Source organism: Procambarus clarkii, chromosome 72 (assembly GCF_040958095.1).
Source record: "Procambarus clarkii isolate CNS0578487 chromosome 72, FALCON_Pclarkii_2.0, whole genome shotgun sequence".
In the NCBI taxonomy this organism is placed as follows: Eukaryota; Metazoa; Arthropoda; class Malacostraca; order Decapoda; family Cambaridae; genus Procambarus; species Procambarus clarkii.
Genome location: NC_091221.1, coordinates 12,220,686 through 12,235,482, shown reverse-complemented (window position 1 = coordinate 12,235,482; position 14,797 = coordinate 12,220,686). Strand labels below are relative to the sequence as shown.

Genomic DNA, 14,797 nt, shown 5'->3' with positions numbered 1-14,797 from the left:
AGATGGGTCAAGCGAGAAGTGATAAAGAAGTAATTACATGGTATTAGGTATTCTATCTTCCCACGCGCCTCCTCCTCTTCCTTATGCTTTCATTTACTTCATTCTCCACCTTCCCTTCTCCCCCCTCCCCCCCTTCCCGTGGGAACGGCAGTGATGGGTGATGGTGGAGGTGCGGTCATTCTCACGCATATAATGTAAACTCACGCTACCTGGTGGTGTACACCCGAAGTACACATGTTGTGGGTTCTACTCCCCAAGCCAAGCACCGGCTCTGATGTTCAATCCCCGACCGTCCATTAAGTGATTAGGGCACCATTCCTTTCCCCCCGTCCCATCCCATATCCTGACCCTTTCCCAGTGCTATATAGTCGTAATGGCTTGGCGTTTTCCCCCTGATAATTCCCTCCCTCCCTCCACCTAGTGAGGCGTCCAGGTTCATTCATTCATTCCCAAAAACAATCATACTATCCTGTTCCTATTATTTAATAAATAAATAAAAAAAATGTTATCCGTAATTGCAGTACAGATGTTTATTTACAAAGTTCATCCAAGCACACTTAGTTCAAACACACACACTTACACGCGGGCCTGGTGGCTGAGTGGACAGCGCATGGGGCTCGTAATCCTAATGGACCGGAGATCGATCCCCGGCGATGGCGGAAACAAATGGCCAGTTTCTTTCATCCCGATGCCCCCTTTTACCTAACAGTAAATAGGTACCTGGGAGTTAGACAGCTGTTACGGGCTGCGTCCTAGGGTTGTGTGAGAAAAAAAAAGTTGATTGATTGCAGGCGATCAAGTTGATTGATTGACAGTTGAGAGGCGGGCCGAAAGAGCCGGGGCTCAAGAGCAAGTACAACTAGGTGAATACAACTAGGTGAACACACACTTATCCAAACGATAACGCGAGCTAATTCAATCAGATTCCCTCATAGATCCGAACAATTAAAATAATTACAGCGCTCGACCCGGCTTTATGTTCAAAATGTGGGATGTTTACGTCGGGTTATTATCATATATAAGAGCACAGCCTTGATAACGAAATGTTTCAGCCCCGCTCCTGTGCCAGGTAAGTCCATCACGGGCTCACCATAGCCCGTGCTACTTGCAACTTTTAGTTCCCAGTAGCTGAATCTTAAACAACGATAACGAAATGTTCTCATATACATGGAGCGGTGTGGGTGTTCACTTGGCCGCTGGTGTGACCAAAAGTTTACTCTAGGTTCTTCTTTACTTTGAAAGACCTGGCGTGTTTGGCTAAGGTACAACTTGGCATCTTTAGAGGCCGTCCCATCCTCCTGTTGTGGCAGAATTTTTGTATAACTATGGTGGTCGCTCGAACCAACACGAAGTAATGAGGCCCGAGTACGCCACTTTTTTCTACTACATTTTATAGCCCAGAAAAGTATATCTAAAAACCAAACTTAAATGTTCCTAGGCTTAGTATAGCACATATATGTACTATATTAGACCTCAAGTGTATATTAGATGGTTAGGTTAGGGTTTAATTAACATAAATATTCAACTTTTTCCCGTTCGTCCAAATTCAGTACTATGAAAGTGTACTGTATGATGGTCCATCACGACATATTTGTACTTATTGACCAGACCACACACTAGAAAGTGAAGGGACGACGACGTTCTCATCGACTTGAGAATGGTCCAGGACGGACCGAAACGTTGTCTTCAGGAATAGTCCAGGACGGACCAAAACGTCGTCTTCAGGAATGGTCCAGGACGGACCGAAACGTCGTCTTCAGAAATGGTCCAGGACGGACCGAAACGTGGTCGTCCCTTCACCTTCTAGTGTGTTGTCTGGTCAACATACTTCAGCCACGTTATTGTGACTCATCGCCTGCATATTTGTACTTTGCACCACATCGTTTCTGTAGCTACTGTAACTTTAGGAAGCCGTGTTACAGAGACAAAGGTAGGGTAATTGTGGGAGAGAACTGGCTGTCTCTCTGACTGTACAGCACTTGGAAGGAGTACGGGGAAAAAGGAGCTGGAATAGGACGGAGGGAAAGCAAAAGGTATCGATATTTTGCTTCCTTTCCCTCAGTCCTATTCCAGTTCTTTTTCATCATATTACTTTCCGGTGCTATATAGTCATATTGGCTTAACGCCGCCTCTTATAAACGGAAAGCCAATACAAAATGACTGGCTATAACGACCTCATAGCAATGACCTGGTGGCAACGACCTAGTATATAGTAACGACCTCATGGCAACGACCTGGTATATTTAAACTGTAGTATGATATCTAATATAAATATGACTGACGGGAGGAAATGATTAACCAATTTTCATATTCACAAAATTCCTTGAATCATAGTGAGATAAGAGAATGACTGTGGAGCAGTTTATGTTGAGGTCTGATATGGTAAATAAGCTCTCGGAGACACTTTATTGTTGGCAAACTGATAAAATATATTGTTTTTCGGTCCAATTACTCAGTCTACTGTAATTTGAGAATACAGTGAATACAACAGAAGCTCTTTCCCTCCTCCCTCTTTCTCTCTCTCTCCCTAACTTTCCCCTTTATACGTACCTTTCAGCTTGGTTCTCTCTCCTTTCTCTGCTAACATTTCCTTCTTCTCTTCTCCCGTCTCCCTCGTCTCTCTCTCACGCCGTGGTCCATCGTTACTACCCTCTGCGCCCCCTCCAAAATCCATACATCGACCGTGAACCTGGCTTTGGGGCGGAGGGGTGAGGGGGGGGGGCTATATTTAAGGGGAAATATTTACGAATCAATGAGAGCTTGTATAGCAGAGAGGGTTTCCCGGCGGTCTTGGAACTCTCACTCTCACTCTCTCCTTCCTTCCTTGTTCAATACCATTGGACAGGACCAAGCTAAGAGTAAACTGGTGAGCCACCAAGCCAGTGCACGTCCAAGATGTGAGATGTTATTCTGCCACTGTAGCCGGCCTTAACCCAGACTTGGTTCCCACCAAGGCCAATGCCATTTTCGTCCGCATACGCCGTGGAGAAGCACCAAAGAATAATATATATTATCAAGCCTAGGCAGGCTGCGCCCGGGGACATGTAAGCCAGGGTTATCCAGGGGGGGGGGGGGTAGAGGAGAGGGAAGTCATCTTAGCTCCTGGTCTCCAGTCCTAAAACCGTGGAGGCAGATCCCAGGCAACATTTGGAAGTAATCTGAGATTATACCCACTCACCCCTTCATCAAAACTAAATCAGTACTTGCCTCGTATGATCTAAACTCAGAGGTCCATTGTTCTGATGATGGATTAGAGTAAACAGGGGGGTTGCATGCAGAGTGTAAGCCTCGCTGATCTTTGGACCCCGGTTCGAATCACGCATTAATCTCAATAATTGATACATTTGCCTACTAATGAGGAACAGGAAATCCACTACTAGGGTGCAAGGAGCAGTGTCCATACTGTGGCGCCCATGACGGCGATAACACACACACACACACACACACACACACACACACACACACACACACACACACACACACACACACACACACACACACACACACTATGTGGTGAAGGCAGACTCCAAACACACTCTCAAATGTAGATATGATAGAGCCCAGTAGGCTCTGGAACTTGTACACCAATTGATTGATAATTGAGAGGCGGGACCAAAGAACCAGTGCTCATCCCCCGAAAGCACAACTAGGTGAATACACACACCCACCACACACACACACACACACACATACACACCCACCCACACCCACACACACAAACAGCCTTTCATACACGGAAGGCAGCCCAGGTACCGTGGCAGGTCACATAAACCAGAAGTGGCAGTCACGCACATCCACACCAGCGGGTGAGGTGCGTGTCCATGTCACACCTACACGCCTCACACCTCTCACACACACACACACACTCACACCTGTCACACACACACACACACTCACACCTGTCACACTCACACTCTACCTCCAGCCTATCAACACCTGGCTACACACCACCACCACCACTACTCTACCCCCGGAACCACAACAACAAACTCCTTTCTTGTTACTCGCATCGTCGAGGATCCCAACACGAGACTCGAAGCTCTTTTACAACCAGCAAGAATTATATAAATAATTATACGTTTAATAAAAGCGAAAGCAAGCGCAAGCAGTGGAAATGAAGTAGATGAGAGTCCCAAGCAGAGCATGGCAAATTATTCACGAGTGAATGACAGGCAGCAATCATTGACTACCAGCGGTGGAGTCACGCTAGGGACCCTAGCTTAGGCGCCGGAGCTCCATTAGAAGGCGGCATACTCCAGTAGGGTCTAAAACCTGTATCAGTATAACAATTATAACATTATACTGACGTCATACACATATACAAAACACAACATTTTCGTTATAATCGATTTATTAATATTAGGATACGTTCGATTACATTTGTTTAGGTAGTGTTAGGATAGGTTAGGTTAGGTTTCTTTCACGAGTAGCGATGACGTAGAGGGCTGCATGCTTCTCTCAGGAGTTAGACCCTACTCGCATATTAACTATAAATATTGAGCATTTCGGCAACTGTGGTGCAGAGGCAATGTTGCCCTCTTGGGGTCAGGAGTTATGGCGACATTTTTCTTTGGGTTATTGCATTCTATACGACACAGGTCATTTGTCAGGCCTCCCGCCCATAAACACTGGTGTACTCCTACACACGTGGGTGAAGAGTCATGCATGTGCAAGTGCACATACGTGACCACTAACCTTATATACATACTTCAATACAAAAACGTGTATTGCATACCTGCTTGGTGAACGAACACACACACACAATGCCCCCATTGCACGGATTGAGGGCCTCGCGGCTGAGCGGACATTGCTCGGGGATCGTAGTCTTAAGGGCCCGGGTTCGATTCCCGAGCGAGGCAGAAACCCATGTGCAGAGTTTTTTCCACTACTGATTCTCCTGTTCACCTAGCAGTAAATAGGTATCTGGGAGTTAGACAGCTGCTACGGGCTGCTTCCTGGGGATGTATGTGTCCGTGCTAGAGATATATGTAGATATAATAAAGGAAAATAGATTGGTTAAAAAAACGTGAGGGGTCCGAGAACTAATAGCTACGATTCAGCAGAAACACATAAACACACACAGGATACAAGGCAGACAAGAGGAAGGGAATTATCAGGGAAAGGCGGCAAGCCATTACGACTATATAGCACTGGGATCAGGATAAGGATTTGGGATGGAACGGAGGGGGACAGGAATGGTGCCCAACCACCTGGACGGTCGGGGATTGAACGCCGACCTGCATGAAGCGAGACCGATGCTCTACCGTCTAGCCCAAGTGGTTGGACACAAGCCAGACAAGAAAAAAACAGCCTTGGTCTTGACATAATACCAAACACAAAACGCCAGGCGGCCAGTTTACCAACAGGTGTTGGTATCGGCACCGCCTCAACATTTACCTCCCTCTAAATGTTACCAAGTTTCAGGCCAGCATAATGAGCCATTTCATACTTAAACGGGAAACTTGTTTCCCGTTTTGGGAACTTGTCGGGAACAAAACCAAAAGTTGTGGAGTAGTGGAAGCAGACTCCATGGACGGATTGTGGAGCAGTGGAGGCAGACTCCATGCACGGATTGTGGAGCAGTGGAGGCAGACTCCATGCACGGATTGTGGAGCAGTGGAGGCAGACTCCATGGACGGATTGTGGAGCAGTGGAGGCAGACTCCATGCACGGATTGTGGAGCAGTGGAGGCAGACTCCATGGACGGATTGTGGAGCAGTGGAGGCAGACTCCATGGACGGATTGTGGAGCAGTGGAGGCAGACTCCATGGACGGATTGTGGAGCAGTGGAGGCAGACTCCATGCACGGATTGTGGAGTAGTGGAGGCAGACTCCATTCACGGATTGTGGAGCAGTGGAGGCAGACTCCATGCACGGATTGTGGAGTAGTGGAAGCAGACTCCATGGACGGATTGTGGAGCAGTGGAGGCAGACTCCATGCACGGATTGTGGAGTAGTGGAGGCAGACTCCATTCACGGATTGTGGAGCAGTGGAGGCAGACTCCATGGACGGATTGTGGAGCAGTGGAGGCAGACTCCATGCACGGATTGTGGAGTAGTGGAGGCAGACTCCATTCACGGATTGTGGAGCAGTGGAGGCAGACTCCATGCACGGATTGTGGAGTAGTGGAGGCAGACTCCATTCACGGATTGTGGAGCAGTGGAGGCAGACTCCATGCACGAATTGTGGAGTAGTGGAGGCAGACTCCATTCACGGATTGTGGAGCAGTGGAGGCAGACTCCATGCACGAATTGTGGAGTAGTGGAGGCAGACTCCATTCACGGATTGTGGAGCAGTGGAGGCAGACTCCATACACGGATTGTGGAGTAGTGGAGGCAGACTCCATACACGGATTGTGGAGGCAGACTCCATACACGGATTGTGGAGCAGTGGAGGCAGACTCCATGCACGGATTGTGGAGTAGTGGAGGCAGACTCCATGCACGGATTGTGGAGCAGTGGAGGCAGACTCCATGCACGGATTGTGGAGTAGTGGAGGCAGACTCCATACAGCGATTCACAAGTAAATACAGGAAGACCCAAGAGCGTTGGGAACAAACCCACAAATCTGCTAGAGCCTTAGAGGCGAGACCCAAGATCCGAAGCTCGATCCTCAGAAAGTAAGAGATCTGTAGTCACCTAGGTTGAGTATACACGGAAATACACACGAACAACCGGGAAAATACGACTGGTAAACACTGTCGACTGGTAAACACTGTCAGCAATACAGGCTGTAAACTTAGAAAAACACCCTCGAGGAAAAGGAAACTTAATAATGGGTAGGCGGGGAAAGTTATGCTAAGTTTAGAACATTTAGGTATTTTGATGAGCCAAGTTGTCTACACACACACCCACCCGCCCACTCCCACCCAATCACGCCCACGATCTCCCAACCCCCACCAACACATTCTCCGAGATGTAAACAAACATTATACGCCCGGCAGGGGAGTAGCCCGTCACCCCGCTGCCAGACACCCACCAACACACGAATCAAGAGAACAACACAAAACAGCCAACGTCGCGCGATGACTTGACTTGCTATGACTCGGTCGTCTCACGACAACAATAGCAGTAATAAATAAAATAAAAACAGAGGAGGGAAGAGGGTGAAAGTAGAAGTGCAAAGAGGTGAGCGGCACAGTTGATAATGATGGGCCCAGGCGAGGAAGATGGCTTCAGGTGCTCCCATCATTCAATGACATTCATTCAGAGAAGAGAGAGGGGAGGGCGGGGTGGTGTGGGGTGGGTGGGGAGGGCGGGGTGGTGTGGGGAGGGGGTGAGGTTAACTCCATCACAGACATGAAGCCCTTCATTAGTGGTATCGTGAAAGTGTCTTACACTGGCGTGTATGTGCTTACCTATTTGGCCGAATAGCTGAGTAAACTGGTTGTATATATAGCTACGAGTGCTTGCGCTGTATTCACCTAGTTGTGATTGCGGGGGTTGAGCTCTGCTCTTTCGGTCCGCCTCTCAACTGTCAATCAACTGTTTCTACTACTACTATTTCCCCCCCCCCACACACACACACCACACACACACACACACACACACACCCAAGGAAGCAGCCAGTGACAGCTGACTAACTCCCAGGTACCTATTTACGGTTAGGTAACAGGGACTTAGGGTGGAAGAAACTCTGCCCATCGTTTCTCGCCGGCGCCCGGAATCACAGGATCACGTGACCAGCGTGCTGTCCGCTCGGCCACCGTGTGTGTGTGTGTGTGTGTGTGTAGAGAGAGAGAGAGAGAGAGAGAGAGAGAGAGAGAGAGAGAGAGAGAGAGATGCCTCTTGGCTGTGAGTTAAGATTTACTCTACTCTACAACAGAAGTTAAACCTGAGGGGACAGAGCTGTGTGCCTACCAGGACCACAGTCCATTCCTAGGATTAAAAACGTTTGTAATCTATCTCATTTCCTTTGGCCAGATAAGGGAATTCACAAGCCATAATCTACTGTCATCAGATTCGCTGTAGGGAATCCACCTCACGTAATCTTCTTAGCGTGATATGGCGTCCCGCGGGAAGCGGGTACAAGCATGACTGGAAGGAAAGATGGAGAGGGAGGGAGGGAGGGGGTGAAGCAAGGGGAGGAGAGAGTTAATTAATAACTGGACTAATTAGCCGGCGTAACACCTGGCACTGAAGATCTTGTTAGGAATACAGCGGGCAGCAGTGGCTGATGGAGCTGACTGTATACACTCTTGGCCCATTCTTGAGTCTGCTCTGTCTCTCATTGTGGCACTTTCAGCCTATTGGCACTCTCTCTCTCTCCCTTTTGAGTAGTGGAAGATTGTCATCAATGATACACGGATCGTAGAGTAGTGGAGGCAGACTCCATGCATGAATTATGGAGTAGTGGACGCATAAACACAGTGAATAAAATAATTTTAGTTGAGTTGCTTCTCAATACTCCCCTTCCTCCGGTGTTCAGCCTCTCGCCCTTCCCACCATCTTCCTTGATATCTTCTCAAGAGTAGCCAAGCCTGACTGATATTCCCTGCGGTCCATCACTTATGACTACCAGTGATCGAGAAGCGAGAGCTAGACCACGGATCCGCTGTACCTAAGCCCATGTTTCATATCCCGACCACTGACCCAGTCATTACTAATAAATGGATGTACCAAATTTATTATCTTGCTGCGGGGGCCAGCTAGAGCACTGACAGGCACTTAGGCTCCAAAATATGATAAACTGGATTTATGGTGTGATGCAATAGGACAGGTTTGTGTGAAAGATCTGACGTGGGAAAGGTGAGATGTATATAAGAGCTTGGCAATTACTTCATTTCACACGGGAGACATCTCCCGTCACGCAGGATGCAGTCGCACCTTTATAGATCTCCAGTATCATCTACTGATACTGGTAATGGCTCAAAAGGGCCACCACTTACGGGCTATTCATGCCAGTGCCACCTTTTGGGTGGCTTAATCTTCATCAATCAATCAATCACTTCATTCCACATACGGGCTCACCATAGCCCGTGCTACATGGACACTTCGCTCTGAGTAGCTAAATCTGAAACAACAACAACATACTTCATTCACTCTCGTGTTCTTGAAGATATCCTCATATTGCACCCAAAATTTGCCAGTGCAGGCTACTGAACATAAGGCCCTGTATGACTAACCTTCCTGCGAGATGGGGACTTTTAGTATCTCTGCTACCTTATTCACTCTTGTGTTGATGATATCCTCATAATGCACCCAGAGTCTGTCAGTGCAGACTACGTATCACGTGCCTCTGTATGACTAACTATCCTGCGAGATGGGGACTTTTAATATCTCTGCTGCCTTATTCACTCTTATGTTGATGATATCCTCATAATGCACCCAGAGTCTGTCAGTGCAGACTACGTATCACGTGCCTCTGTATGACTAACTATCCTGCGAGATGGGGACTTTTAGTATCTCTGCTGCCTTATTCACTCTTGTGTTGATGATATCCTCATAATGCACCCAGAGTCTGTAAGTGCAGACTACGTATCACATGCCTCTGTATGACTAACCTTCCTGCGAGATGGGGACTTTTAGTATCTCTGCTACCTTATTCACTCTTGTGTTGATGATATCCTCATAATGCACCCAGAGTCTGTAAGTGCAGACTACGTATCACATGCCTCTGTATGACTAACCATCCTGTGCGATGGGGATTTGTAGCATCACGTAGCTAGCTTTATGACACACTGTACTCCCCTTCATATAGTCTAGGATAGCTGCACAAATGCAGATGTAGCTAAATGTCTTAATAAAAAAAATATTAGTTATTTAGCAGCTTGCAAAATTGACTGGCTGTCCCATTTTCTATTCGTGGGACCAATGTTAGGTTACGATCGACATATTTAGTACATTATTTTTGCGACGATGTGACAACTGGAGAGGACGAGCTGACTTTATAGTGCTGTGAATGCTTGAAGGACCTTTTGCCAGTTGTTAGCTGGATGTTAGTCTCACAACTGGTCATTTCCACGCCACATATATCAAGTTTACTAAGTATATGTGGCCAAGTATACTAATTTTCCATGAAACACAATTCGCCAATCATTTTACAATCAACTGTAAATCAGGTCCCCAATTATTGCTGGGTGACTAGGGGCGATCAGCGTAAAGAGACGATATCCATGTGGTTCCCCCCATGCCCAGGTGGAACCTAACCCACGCGGGCCGCAGGACGTGTACGTGGGTTGAGCTTTGGCTCTTTGGTCCCGCCTCCCGCGTGTGAGGTGAGAGTTCTACCGTGAGGTGGTTCCCGGGGATCCTGGTGTTGTATGGGTTTAACGCGCGTCTCTTGTAATTTAAAGTGAGTATAGCCAGCAGTCTTCCCACCACAACAGTTGCTTGTTACGGCACCTGCAGCGATATCTCATCTGCCCTTACGACCTTCCTCACATTCAGTTCGGGCTTCCACTGTTCGCTCCTCTACAGCCTTGTACGGAGTTCAGAATCAAGTTTGAAAGGCTCCTTCAACTTTTCTGATTCAGTACTTCACACACACACACACACACACACCTCTTGTTGAGCCGGAGGCTACGTAGGAGTTTAGTTTGTTCCTTTGCCTTGGGTGCTATGTCATTTTCATCCTTTTAGTTCATAAATTTCATTCCTGATTTATTTGCAGTTGCGGTTTTCTTTCAGCCCATTCTCTCTCTCTCTCTCACGTCGGTGCATCTAGTCAATCGCTCTCAACCAGGCATTGGCATTGGTTGGTGTTGTGCTTCAGTTCTTGGTCTCCCAGAAATGGCATAATAATCTCCTCTGCTTCATGCAGACGAGGAGTCACAATAACGTGGCTGAAATATGTTGACCAAACCACACACTAGAAGGTGAAGGGACGACGACGTTTCGGTCCATCCTGGACCATTCTCACAATCGACTTGAGAATGGTCCAGGACGGACCGAAACGTCGTCGTCCTTCACTTTCTAGTGTGTGATACTCCTCTGCTTCCTTTCATATCTTTGTTACGAAGTTCATGACGCTATATTCTGTAGCAATCCCCTCCGCGGATTACAAAATCTCCATCCTTTCCTCCCCCCTCCGGCAGCGGCTTGCATGGCCACCAAGCACTCAAAATCCAGCACACAGCGGGTTGTCAAGAGCACTCCTCTCCCTAACATGGTGTGGCAGGAGGCTCATGCTCCCTGTTGTGTCTGCCAGCTCTGGCCATGGTGTGGCGCGATGGAGGAAAGATGTGGCTGGAGTGCAATGTAAATACATGACGTATGGAGTCGGTGGCAGTGAGTTTTTTTATGGTGTGGTGGTTGGTGAGCTATCCATAGGTGTGGGGGTGGGTGAGGTATCCATAGGTGTGGGGGTGGGTGAGGTATCCATAGGTGTGGGGGTGGGTGAGGTATCCATAGGTGTGGGGGTGGGTGAGGTATCCATAGGTGTGGGGGTGGGTGAGGTATCAATAAATGTGTGAGTGAGCAATCAATAGGTGTGAGGGCAGGATGAGTGAGGTATTCAATGAGTCAGGGTATAAATAGGCAAGATACAGGTAAACGAGAGCCGGTGAAGCGATGTTGGGTAGACTACGTGTGGCTGTTCGGGGTAAGGGCGGCTAGTGGGCGTGGGCGGGGTGTGGAGGTGGGCGTGGGCGGGGTGTGCGCGCCACTGAAGCAGCAGCTGAAGAAAAGGGTTGTGGAGGGGTGTAGAAGGGGCAGCGTAACCGGTTCAAGGAGCCTGAGGTACAACTCCAGCAGTCCTCCTAACTGTGGCCAGCCCCCGCGGGAAGGAACAAGGTGGAGGGGGAGTGGGAGAGACAAGGAGGAAGAGGAGGAGGTGAAGTGGGAAGACAAAAGTAACGGAGAAGGTGACAGAGGGAGGAAGAAGGTGGTAGTTATCTTAAGTACTACTATCTTTGCTAATATCAACTACCCTGTTACTACGACCACTACTGTTGTTCAAGGTGGTGATACAGTTAGCGGACGACTCGGGTGATGGTACTGCCGTTGCTGGTGTGTGAGTAGCGGTGTCTGGCCAGCTGTCACAGCAAACTAGCAAAAACGTACACGGTGTGTTGTGCGTGCCTCTGTTCCTCACCCTGCCACCACTCACACTCACCTCTACCACCCCCACCACCACTCACCTCTACTACCACCAGCACTCACCACCCCCACCACCACCCACACTCATCTCTACCACCAACACCCACCACCACCACCCACACTCACCACCACCACCACCACCCACACTCATCCCTACCAACCACACACACACACACTCACCCCTATCATCACGTTAAGCTACGAAAATAGGCTAGTGAAACTAAATCTCACAACCCTAGAAGACAGACGGAACCGAGGGGACATGTTCAAAACATACAAGATACTGAAGGGGAATAAATAAGGTGGAAAAGAATAGTGTTTTCAACCAATTGAGAGAGAGTTGAACAAGATAACACAGTTGGGAGCTGGAAAAGAAAATGAGCCGGATGGAATGTAAGTAAATAATGGTATCCTTGTACGGGTGGTCAGCAAGTGGAATGTACTGAAAGAAGAAGTTATAGAAGCCACCTCCATCCACAACTTTATGGCCAGATTCGACGAAGAATTTGGACGTCAGAATAGTTCAGTTGTAAGGCAAGAGGGTTAGTAGGCTGGGGATGCAGAGCTAGAGCTCAATCCCCCATCGTCACCGCTAGGTCAGCACCACCACCCACACTTCCCGCCTCTAGAGTAATGTTATTACATACTGTGCCAGTCATTTCTTTTTACACCGGATTCTGTGTGTGTGTGTGTGTGTGTGTGTGTGTGTGTGTGTGTGTGTGTGTGTGTGTGTGTGTGTGTGTGTGTGTGTGTGCGTGTGTGTGTGTGTGCGTGCGTGCGTGTGCGTGTTTGACTGCTTGCCTGTGTGCGCGCAGGTAACTGGAGCACGTCAGCCTGAGTGCAAGACCGACTCCACTACGAGCGAGGCTGAGGAAGAGACGGAGGAGAAAATGAAGAAGGGAGAAGAGACACAGAGAGGAGAAAGGAGGAAGAGAATAAATCCTAGTAGTTGCTGAAGAGAACAGATGGAAGAGGCGGGAGGAAGAGGGCGGAACAGGAGATGAAGAAGACAGCTCCCCGTCACGCCACTCACCCATTCCTCTCCACTCACCACTCCGTACAAAATGCGACTGTTTTGCCTAACCAGAAGCGTGCGACCCCAAGCACCTCTCCTATAACCTAATCGAAGCCGATGCGTCGGTAAACATCAATATTACGGCGCTTCACGGGCTCGCCATAGCCCGTGCTACCTGGAACCTCGTTCCAGGTAGCCTCGTTCCAGGAACCTCGTTCCAGGTAGTGAATCTTTAACAACAACAACAACGGCGCTTCTAGATGGGCAAATACGTCTCATTTTTAACGGATTGGTAGAGTCCGTTAACAATGGGACACATTAGACAAGAGGCACAACTACAGTTATTTCCTAATTGTGTCAAAACAAAATAACAACAAATAAAAGCAATAACAACAGGGAAACAAATAAAACAAGAAACGTAAGAGCGAAAATTGAACATAAACCGAATGACAAATAATTTACCCACACTGACACAGCGGTAGCAATTATATCGTGTGCACGGGACCAACAACAACAACAGCCTTACTCACAACTACAATACGGTGGTGACCAAGTTCAGTATTAACAGTACCAGTAGCACCTGTAACACTGTTTCCCATGTCTAAACTTTCCCTTCACCTGTGCCTCTCCATCTTTACTCCCCCCCCCCCCCCCACCCACCCAAGAAAATACAAAACAAAAAAATGTGAAAATGAAGACGGAAGGGAGAGTAGGCGATGAGAAGCAGTAAATAACACACACACACACACACACACACACACACACACACACACACACACACACACACACACACACACACACACACACACACACACACACACACGGGATCCAAGAGTCAATGCTCGATCCTGCAGACACAACTAGGTGAGTACACACACACACAGTTGAGAGGCGGGACCAAAGAGCCAGAGCTCAATCCTCGCAAGCACAACTAGGTGAGTACACATCTCCAGGAAGCAGCCCGTAACAGCTGTCTAACACCCAAATACCTATTTACAGCTAGGTGAACAGCGGCATCACCGTGAAAGAACCTCTTCTCATTTGTTTCCCCCCCCCCTCCGCCGGAAATCGAACCCCGGGCCATTAGGACTACGACCCCCGCGCAATTACCACTCAGCCGCGAGGCCCCCAATCAATGACTACAGTAATAAACGACACCAGCAAGATAACGTCAGCTTTTAAGGGTTGACAGGTAAAGGTACTTGTTAATCTTCTTGCTTGAGGAGCTGTTCACTTGAGACAGTTAAGCAAGTCCCAGGTGTGTCTGGGTACAAGTGACAGGATGAACAACCCAGCGGGTTTTCTTCCTATTGGGGAGTGTTGTACTATACTAACCCAAGGGTTAGTCTAACATTAACCACACAATATCAATTATAAGCAAACTAAATCCCTCCCGGGTAGGCTTAATGAAACAAATCAACCCGTTCTCGCACTTTCTTACAGTCAATATTGACTTATTAAATAAGTGCATATGTAACAAACTAATTTATTGTGAATATTTTAGTTTACCTTGAAAAGCTTCATAGAAAACACCGACCTTACCTAACCTTCTTAGTATGTTAAGATAAGCATCTTATTGCTTCGTAATTACAATTATTACTTAACCTATACCTATAATAGGTTGTATTTGTTAATACAAGCCACCTTAGGCTGTGAGCCTCCCATTCAGACCTCTTCAGTGACTCAAGATGCTGCTAACGACACAAAGAAGGCCATAACTACCTAAGGGTGTGAGCTGGCAAA

At 47.9% G+C, this 14,797-nt stretch overlaps 1 protein-coding gene across 9 annotated transcripts in view; it reads right to left on the bottom strand.

Annotated features, from left to right (window-relative positions):
* The window catches only part of LOC123773626 (guanine nucleotide exchange factor DBS), a 544,948-nt gene that overhangs the window by 404,879 nt on the left and 125,272 nt on the right, over positions 1–14,797 (bottom strand). The gene's annotated exons all lie outside the window — the stretch shown is intronic.